We start from the raw sequence: 10226 nt of genomic DNA, 5'->3' as shown, positions 1-10226 counted from the left end.
TTAAAAGTGCAAGAACTCTCACTTCTGCTTTTGTAATAGAGTTAAACTACATGCTCTTGGCTTGTGATCTGCAGCAGTTTAACAGTGAACTAGAAAGCAAAAAGAACAAAAAGTAGGAGGAAAATGCCTTTCTGTCCCTCAAAAGCCCACAAATGACTAATAAAGTTTACTTTCACATAAATGGGAAATTAGATATGCAAGCTTTGATCATTAATCAGATTTATTTCCCAAATCTGAAAATATCATATGATATAATTCATATTCCGTAGCGGATTATTTGACTCACACCCATTTCCCTCTGGTAATGGCTATTTCCATGAGACTCAGTAGAACAGAGAGGGAAGCCTTCTGGACTCCCCAGTGGCTGGGTGGGCAGGGCTCTGAAGGAGAAAGCAGCACTAACATCCCAAAGACATAACCCTTCTGGGGCCCTTGAGAGCATTGCCAAAGTTTTAGAAATGCTTTATCTTCCTCTCCCTGAATTATACCCTTGTGATTCAACTAAGTAAAGCACAATTTTCTTGGGGGGTTGTCATTCCTAAGAACTTTTTAGCTCTCCAATTTGGCAAAAGGAATAGTGAGGCAGGCAGCATGACACAATGGAAAATACACAGGGTTCTGGAATCTGACCAAACTGGATTCGAATCCCAGCCCTGACACTTACTGCAACTGCCCCTTAGCTGCCCAGAGACTGTTTCCACATTTACTAAGTGGAGATTATAGCATTATCTTTTTTTTCAACCCTGACCAGCTGTGGGGCCTCCAGCTTTCCTGAACCTTAGTTTTCTGTAACATGAACATCTGTAACATGAATGTAACGTATCTGCTTTTTCCTCTTAGTAAAGATGTGACAATTACATAAGAATGTATATATAATAGTATTATATTGAGGGTGAGTTTTGACGATTAAAATCAGCAGGGATATGGTAGAACCTTTAAAAATACACATATTGTTATTATTGCTACTATTGTCTCAAATAATACATATGAATTATTCTTACAAAGTTTGATCTATCTTTTTTCCATTTAATGGAATAGCTACTTACCTGACAATAGTGGTGCATACTAACTTGAAGAGTTTGAGGGGCCTCATATTCCATCTGTACCCTATTTCAGTCGTGGTGGTAAAACCAGGTGTAATCTGTTAACCCCGGTGAGATTGATAGTCTGCTGTAGTTTCTGTTCCTCCATCTGTTGCCCTTGCATTTGCTGACTGTTCTTCCTAACCTACTTTTAAGCTCTGTACCTCATTCTTTCTTTCTTCAGGTATAATAATGAAACCATTACTTACACAGTCATGCATATTCAAATATATTCAAGTCTGATCCAAGTCTGTTTTTCAGTTTCTTTAAGTGCATGTGATCCATTTAACAAACACCAAAAATGAGAATTGAACAAGCAGCTTTGAACTTTTTTGTGTGTCACAGATACTTTTGGATCTATGGCCCCTTTGTCAGCCTAATGTTTTTAATGTATAAAATAAAATACAATTTCAAAGGCAGCCAATTTTATCCACAGATATTATTAAAATATTTTTAAGAGCCAAATGACTGAAAAAATGTATATGCTTCTTTATTAACATGTTCAACAATAACATCTAGCGACAGGTCTATTAACTACAATGCTTTTGAAGCAGTACTGAGTACCAATGATAATTTTAAATATTTGTAACAACTATAAAAAAATACATGTGATGAGAAAATAATTGTGATTTGTATGAGTGAAAGAGTCCCAGGGGCTGCTAATACTACCCTGATTTTTTTAATCTATATTTCAGTTAAAGCTTAGTGAAAATAGAGATTTTTTTTTTTCTCCTATCAAAATTTATGGAACCTCTGATTTCCATTCATGATCTTCTTGGAGGATCCACTGACCGCAGGTTTGGCAAAAGAGTCATTTAATTAAACTAAATGACTCTGAGATTAAGTCTAGATCTAGCTCTTCAAAGTGGAACCTCATGGGAATCATCAGTTTGAAAGTAAAACACACATCTTGAGTGGCTCTGTTAGCCTTTCAAGGCTTTTATAGTGCCGCAGACTTAGAGCTTTGGGGGATGAGAAAAATATTGGTTTACAGTGAAATCACACTTGGCAAATTTTATGCAATATTGCCACTTTTTATCCTGAATTTTGGCTAAGAAATATGTCCCTTATATGAGTAAGATCTAGTTCATCATTTTTCCAATCCAGAGATGACTTTATAATTCTAATTACACTTGAGGAAGTGTTTTCAGACAATGTTTTCTAATTATTTGATAACTTTTTCTTATGTGTGTGGGGAGCGTTCTCTGTGTGATTTATTTTTCTACTGTTACTATAATCTTTAAGACATCACAATTCTTACAGAAACTACAGAGATCACTGTTTCTTTTTTCTTTGGGTTTTTTATCCATTAAAGAATTGAGGCCCTCTGTGTTAGATCTTCAACACCTGAGGGTAGCTATTACTAGAAGGAATGTAGAATTCTGTATTTAAATTAACATTTCTCTGAAAAATCTTAACACAAGGTCCAGTCTGTAAAACAGAGTATTTGCATATAGATTCGTTTGAGTTGAGTACTGGACTTAGTCTTACAGAGGCAGTATTTTAATAGAATTCCTGCAGAAAATCCAAATGCAGTGACTTGACCTCCTATTTACAGGGTGGACCCTAAGGATTTCCAGTCACAGCCACAGCTTATTCTGTCTACCCCATTCTGATGAACTGTGGCAAGACTATATTAACATGAGAGTACTTGTCAATAAGAAGTTGCCAGTCAATTTAAGGGTTGATTCATCTATAGGAAAAATAGACATCATGCTTCTATAGCATATAAAGCTCCATTAAGAAGCAAAGATCATAATATTAATATCTTTACTCACCACTCTGTGCCCAGAATATTTGATCAATACATAGTGAATAAGTGAATGAATGTTGCTGCTAGAACTCAGGGAGTAATCACTGTGGAGTTCCGATAGATGGTATGACTTGAGATGTAAAGTCTACAGATTAGCAAAGAGAGGAGAAAGGCATTCTAGCTTGTAGAAAAAGAGAAGCATGTAGCAGTCAACTGACCAGAGTTGAGAGTTTCCTTTGGAAAACCTAGGCAGATAAGTTTGATCAGATAATGATAAAGAATAGTAAAGGAAGAGTCTAGACCTTAAGCAAAGGTCTTAAGTCAAAGACCTTAAGTCAAAGACATGATAAGACTAAGTTCAGGACAATACTTCTCACAACATAAGGGAAGAGAGACCAAGCGTGAACCATCTGGATGCTGCACCAAATGAGGTATTGAGAATGCCACCTTGACTGTGGCAATGGAATAAATGGACAGGGTTTAATTCAGGAAATGTTTAAAAGCAAAAAATACTTTGAAATGGGCATGAGCTATGGACAGCCCTTGTTTTCAACTTTAGAAAACTGAGCAAGTCCCCAAAGAAGTGAGGAAAAATATTCAGATAAAAAACTGGCAAATCACTGTTGCCAAGAAAGGCAAACAAATTACATTTTTCTTTGGAAAGAAACACTAAAGGCACCAGAGAATGAAAACAGCAACAAACAACACTTCTCTAGTTATTTATAGTTGAAAAAATGTTATTACATACCCAAGCATGATTAAAACAATAGAAAGCAGAGCAGAAATAAAGAATCATTATGAAATGTATTTTTATTATAGATAAAGAAAGTCAGTGTACATTTTTTTCATATGATGAAAAACATCAGTATCACGTAGCATTTATCCTGAATGTTGTCTCAAAAGCAAGAACTAGAAGTTAAAATCAAAACAAAATTCTAATTTTAGGTCCTATTTTCCTATATGTTGCCCACTAAAGATACAGCTTCATTTGTAAAATAAACATCCTTAAAAAACTATGCAGAGCTGTACTATTATTTTAAATTTCCTAGAAGAAAACATTATCTCAAAGTATGGTTGGAAAAAATGTTTTGAGTTTTTAAAAAAAGTGATAACGCTACTCCCAAATCGTCTACTTAAAAGAGTTCAGATTTTCATATATGGATTTATAGATTTTTAAATATGTATGTCTCTCTCCCCTCTCCAGCCACCCCCCAACTCACTTTCTATCTATAGATAGATAAAATACATACACACAAATATACACATGTACCATATATATATAAACACATTCATCCATGCACATATATTCATTCACACACACACATATATATCTTAATGTGGAATTTCTAAAGAAAACTACTGAGTGATGTCCTATATTACAGGGCAGAGAATCCTACAGAATTCCTGAAAGGGTCAGAGGCCCTCCACAGTGGTGCTGCTGGAGCTGGCTTGCTCTAGCCCATGAGAACCAATTGTTAGCATCTCTTCTCAACTCTACATTCAGTGGCATGTTGGTAGCTTAAAACTGGCCATGATGGAATTATTTATGTCACAGAAATCAGTAAATCCTACAAATCAAAACATACCTTGACCCCCTACCTCAGCCAGTAATTAAACATTTACTGGAACACGGCTGTCCTCAGAACACACTTTGAGAACTACTGATACAGAGAATGCAGTATTGCTGAGAAAACAATGATGAGAGATAAGATGATAGCTTGAAGGACTGGAATAAATATCTGACCTGAAAATGAAAGGGGATTCTTAAAACATGAACAAATAGGGTTGAAACATTAAAAAAAAAAAAGTCCATCAGTTAACCCAAATTGAGAGATTGTTTACAAAATAAATAAACAGTATTCTTCAAGTGTCATAAATAAACAGTATTCTTCAAGTGTCAAGGTCATGAGATACAAGGAACAACTGTGGACTGGTACAAACTGGAGAGCACTAAGAAGAAATGACAGCTGAATGTAGTATGGACGCTTACACCAGATCCTGGAGCAAAAATAAAAGAACATGAGTGGGAAACTTGATGAAATCTGAATAAAGACTTTCATTAATAGAAAAGTAAAAAGAAAACTATCTCTTTTTTAGCTGAGAAAATTAGTTTTAATGTCCAAAAAGTTTAGCTGAGAAAATTAGTTTTAATGTCCGAAAGGTTTACTATGTCCCAGGAAAAATTAAAAGAACACAAGTTTGGGAAATGTTTTTAATTTCTCAGAGAAAAGGAATTTCCTGCCAGCATCTTGGCAGAAAAAAAAAAAAATAGATTACCAACAAACGAAGAGAAAAGTCAGGCTGGCTTTAGACTTCTCTTTAACTTGAAATAATGAAGATTATGGGGCAGCATTTGTAGGGTTTTAAGTAGAGTAAGGGACATGATTTAAGAAGTATACCCTGAGAGAATTTGTTGTTCATCCTCTGACACAACAAAAAGTCATCTTCAGAAAGCAATGACTGAAAATCTAATATTTGCACATATTTCCAGATAAATATAATAATTTATATTTGCACATGTTTCCAGTCATCATACGTGCATCTCTGTCACTTCAGTCATGTCCGACTCTACTCTTTGCAACTCCATGGATTATAGCCCACCAGGCTCCTCTGTCCATGGAATTATCCAGGCAAATATACTATATATAGTATATTTGCCTGGATATATATAGTGGGTTGCCATTTCCTCCTCCAGATTCCAGTCATCATAGGATGAATCAAAATCAAAATTAAAGAATAAGGAAATTGTGATACAAATAGACCATCAATGAATGACAAAACTACAGTTGGTGGTGATGGTGGTTTAGTCGCTAAGTCGTGTCTGACTCTTACGACCCCATGGACTGTAGCCTACCAGGCGCCTCTGTCCATGGGATTCTCCAGGCAAGAATACTGGAGTGGGTTGTCATTTCCTTCTCCAAAACTCGAGTTAGGACTACCTAATCATAAATATGATTATGATATTGAGTATACCAAAAATCAATATTAAAAAGAAAGATGATAAAAAATCACAATTAGTATATATTTACATATAGGTGAGTCAAAGTAGAGGAACATCGAGTTCAAGGAAGAATTAGAATGTATTAGATCTCTTGTCGAACACAGGGGGAGCCAAAGTTAGTGTTTCATTATGACTTTGATAATTACAGAAATGCATGATAAAGCGTGTTTTTAAAAAACATAGAAATAGCCACTAGTTAGAATACACAACAGAATATGCATTTATCTAAATGTATTCAGATTATAGATATAACACATTTTGTAACAAAAAGCAGAAAAGATAAGTACAGTGCAGTAACATAAAAATAAATAAAAAATATAAAGCAAGATGATAAAAATAAGACCATATACTCAGTTTTGACAAGAAATATTAGTCTTTTAAACCACTTTCTTAAAAAGGCAAAGAGATTGAAATTTTTTAAAATAGAAGTTAGCTATGTGCCACATGTGAAAGATAAACCTAAAATATAGCAACACAAAGGTTAAAAATTATGGGTATACATAAAGTAATTTCACAAAGCCACAAGCAAAAGAAAACAAAGGTGACTGTGTAAATAGCATTTTAAAAGAATTTAAGACAAAGAAACATCAACCAGGATAGAAAAATATAATTTTATGTAAACAAGTGCTACAATTTATAGATAGATTGTATGTGCAAACATGCTGCTTATTAATCCTTATGTGTTGAATAACATAAAAATAAATTAATAAAAACTTCATTATAATAGGCAACTACTGTATCACTATGACATTAAGAATTTACACATGCATGTGCATATATACATAGAAATTTTGTTCTCTGAAAGAAACTCTCTTGTTTTAAACATTCATGGATGATTTATTGAAATTGATTATATTAAGTAGTCCACCAAGAAATCTCCATAAATTTCAAAAAGTAGAAATAATTCTGTCCACATTTCTTGACCACAGTGTACGAAACTAGAATTAAAAACAAAATTCTCTTCTAAATAATTATTGGGTCAAAGAGGTAAGCAAATATACAGCAGTTTGTTCAGAAAAGGAGAACAATATTTATCAAATCATACAAGCTTTGCCTAAGTTCTTTAAAAGTAATTTCATACCTCTGTTTTCTTATTTTAGAAGAAAAGAAGTCAATTAAATCATACAAATGAAAAGTTTAAAACAATACATGTACATCATATCCAAATCCAAAAGTATTCATTTAGAAAATATAATGAGGAATCATAATCAGAAAGGATACCATGCACAATGGCAATTAAAAAGACACCACAAAGACTATCTGTATGAATAAAACAAAATTTTGAGACATCTAAGAGTGTTTGCAAAAAAGATATTTTTTTGAAGTATACTACGCTCCTGATGGGCTTTCCTGGTGGCTCCGTGGTAAAGAATCTGCCTGCCACTGCAGGAGATGCAGGTTCAAGCCCGGGGTCGGGAAGATTCCCCTGGAGGAGGAAGTGGCAACCCACTTCAGTATTCTTGCTGGGAAATCCAAGGGACACTGGGACCTAGTGGACTACAGCCCTTGGGGTTGCAAAGAGTTGGACGCGACTAAGCGACTGAACAACAAATTGTTCCTGATAGGGAGACTAAATATTGTAAAAATATGGCTTAGTTTCTAATTTATTTTATCTTTCATTATTGGCATACTGGTAAATATCTAACAACTGGCTCTTCAAAAACATATATGCATATGTATATATGTTTGCTATAAAATTATACATCTTACTATTTTACATCAACTATTTTACAGATGTAAAAGATGAATAGCCCACAAATTACAAATCGTAACATACACAATACTGTTTATTACTGATTTCGTATAACCAGTTGATTCTTACACAATGCTTTCATTCATTGACTTTTGCCAAACTCATAAATATAGGTGGTACTTTTGTCTTCTCCCTTGTATACTCAAAGGAAAAATAAAATTGGTCAGTCTGCTATATTTATTTTTACCAAAAAATAGAAGTAAAATTTTTAAAATTGAGGAATGAGTATAATTCCAATATGAGTATATTTATTTATTTTAATGGGTAAGACAAAAGTGAAGAAAAATGTGTGTGTCCAGATTTCACTCAGTCATCAATGATGTGCCTTCTTTGCTCAATCAGATAACAGTTTTCAAGTACTGAAAAGATACTTGCTAAACTTTTTTGTGCTATTCACAATGTTGCAGCTACAAACATGACATGCCTTTTTTCAGTATTTTTTGTGGAAGTATAGTTGCCTGGAGAATCCCAGGGACGGTGGAGCCTGGTGGGCTGCCGTCTATGGGGTCACACAGAGTCGGACACGACTGAAGTGATTTAGCAGCAGCATAGTTGACTTAGAATGCTGTGTTAATTCCTGCTGTACAGTAAAGTGATTCAGTTATACATATATTTCCATATATTCTTTTAAATATTCTTTTCCATTATGATTTGTCATTGGATATTGAATACAGTTCTCTGTGCTACACAGTAGGACCTACTGTTTATCCATTGTACATCTAAACACTTACTTCTGCTAACCCCAACCTCTCACTCCATCCCTTCCCCTAACTCCGTCCTTCTTGGCAACCACCAGTCTGTTCTGTGTCCATGATTCTGTTTCTGTTTCATAAGTAAGTTCATTGGTGTCATATTTTAGATTCCACACATAAATGATATCATATGGTATTTGTCTTTCTGACTTACTTAATTTAGTATGACAATTTCTAGCTCATCCATGTTGCTGCAAATGGCATTATTTCATTCTTTTTTATGATTTTCTATCATGTATGTATATACCACATCTTCATCCCTTCTGTCGACCTTCAGGTTGTTTCCATTGTCTTGGCTATTGTGAATAGTGCTGCTATGAATATAGGGGTACATACATCATTTTGAATTATAGTTTTGTCTGAATATATGCCCAGGAATGGATCATATGGTAATTCTATTTTTAGTTTTCTGAAGAACCTCCATATTTTTTCCCACAGTGGCTACACCAACTTGTATTCTCACCAAGAGTGTAAGAGAGTACCTTTTTCTCCACACCCTATCCAGCACTGGTTATTTGTAGACTTTTTAATCATGGCCATTCTGACACATGTGAGTGAGGTGGTACTTCATTGTCGTTTTGATTTGCATTTCTCTAATAATTAGCAATGTTGAGCAGCTTTTCGTGTGCCTATTTGCCGTTTGTATCTCTTCCTTAGAGAAATGTCTATTTAGGTCTTCTGCCAATTTTTCAGTTGGGTTCTTTGATTTTTTGTTGTTGAGTTGAGCTGTCTGTATATTTTGGGAACTAGGCCCTGTCAGCAGCATCATTTGCAAATCTTTTCTCCCATTCTATAGTTCGTAGACATGACACACTTTTAATCTACTATATTGTTTTCTCCAGTCTAAACAATCAACAGAAAAATAAGCCAGGCCCTAACTTTGTATTATTTGCCATTTTCCATGCCATTTTGGCTGATTTCAAGCTATCAATGAGAGATCACTGAACATGGAGTTGGGAAGAGATGCACAGAGCACATTATTTTATAGAATTTTCACCATACAGATACAATAGACATAAATCACCTCAAGAACACAGATAATAGTAATGTGTACAAAAACATTAGAAGGTGATGAGTTTTTAGTACTACCTATATAAAAATTTTAGATATATAAGGAAATATCACACATCATTTGAGAAAAGTTTTATTCAGTAAAGGATGCTGTAATAATTGGTTAGTTATTTAACAACTCTTTTTTTTAATCACTGAAGTATAGTTAATTTATAATGTGTTAGATCCCAGTGTACGACAAAGTGATTCAGTGATACATACATGTATACATATATATATACACACACATACACATATGTATATAATATATTCTTTTTAAGATTTTTTCCATTATAGGTTATTATAAGATATTGAATATAGTTCCCTGTGCTATACAGTAGGTCTTTGTTGTTTATCTATTTTATATACAGTATCAATAACCTCAGATATGCAGATGACACCACCCTTATGGCAGAAAGTAAAGAGGAACTCAAAAGCCTCTTGATGAAAGTGAAAGAGGAGAGTGAAAAAGTTGGCTTAAAGCTCAGCATTCAGAAAACGAAGATCATGGCATCTGATCCCATCACTTCATGGCAGATAGATGGGGAATCAGTGGAAATAGTGGCTGACTTTATTTTTGGGGGCTCCAAAATCACTGCAGATGGTGATTGCAGCCATGAAATTAAAAGATGCTTACTCCTTGCGAGGAAAGTTATGACCAACCTAGACAGCATATTCAAAAGCAGAGACATTACTTTGCCAACAAAGGTCCATCTAGTTAAGGCTATGGTTTTTCCAGTAGTCTTGTATGGATGTGAGAGTTGGACTGTGAAGAAAGCTGAGTGCCGAAGAATTGATGCTTTTGAACTGTGGTGTTGGAGAAGACTCTTGAGAG

General features: G+C 34.5%; 2 protein-coding genes across 2 annotated transcripts in view; one reads left to right on the top strand and one right to left on the bottom strand.

Annotated features, from left to right (window-relative positions):
- FBXL13 (F-box and leucine-rich repeat protein 13) overlaps positions 1–10226 on the bottom strand; it is a 203763-nt gene that overhangs the window by 102033 nt on the left and 91504 nt on the right. The window lies entirely within an intron of this gene.
- LRRC17 (leucine rich repeat containing 17) overlaps positions 1–10226 on the top strand; it is a 36094-nt gene that overhangs the window by 1384 nt on the left and 24484 nt on the right. The gene's annotated exons all lie outside the window — the stretch shown is intronic.

Source organism: Bison bison, unplaced genomic scaffold (genome assembly GCF_000754665.1).
Source record: "Bison bison bison isolate TAMUID 2011002044 unplaced genomic scaffold, Bison_UMD1.0 scf7180017864260, whole genome shotgun sequence".
In the NCBI taxonomy this organism is placed as follows: Eukaryota; Metazoa; Chordata; class Mammalia; order Artiodactyla; family Bovidae; genus Bison; species Bison bison.
Note: the sequence above shows the minus strand (reverse complement) of the source record. Positions and strands in the feature narration are given on the sequence as shown.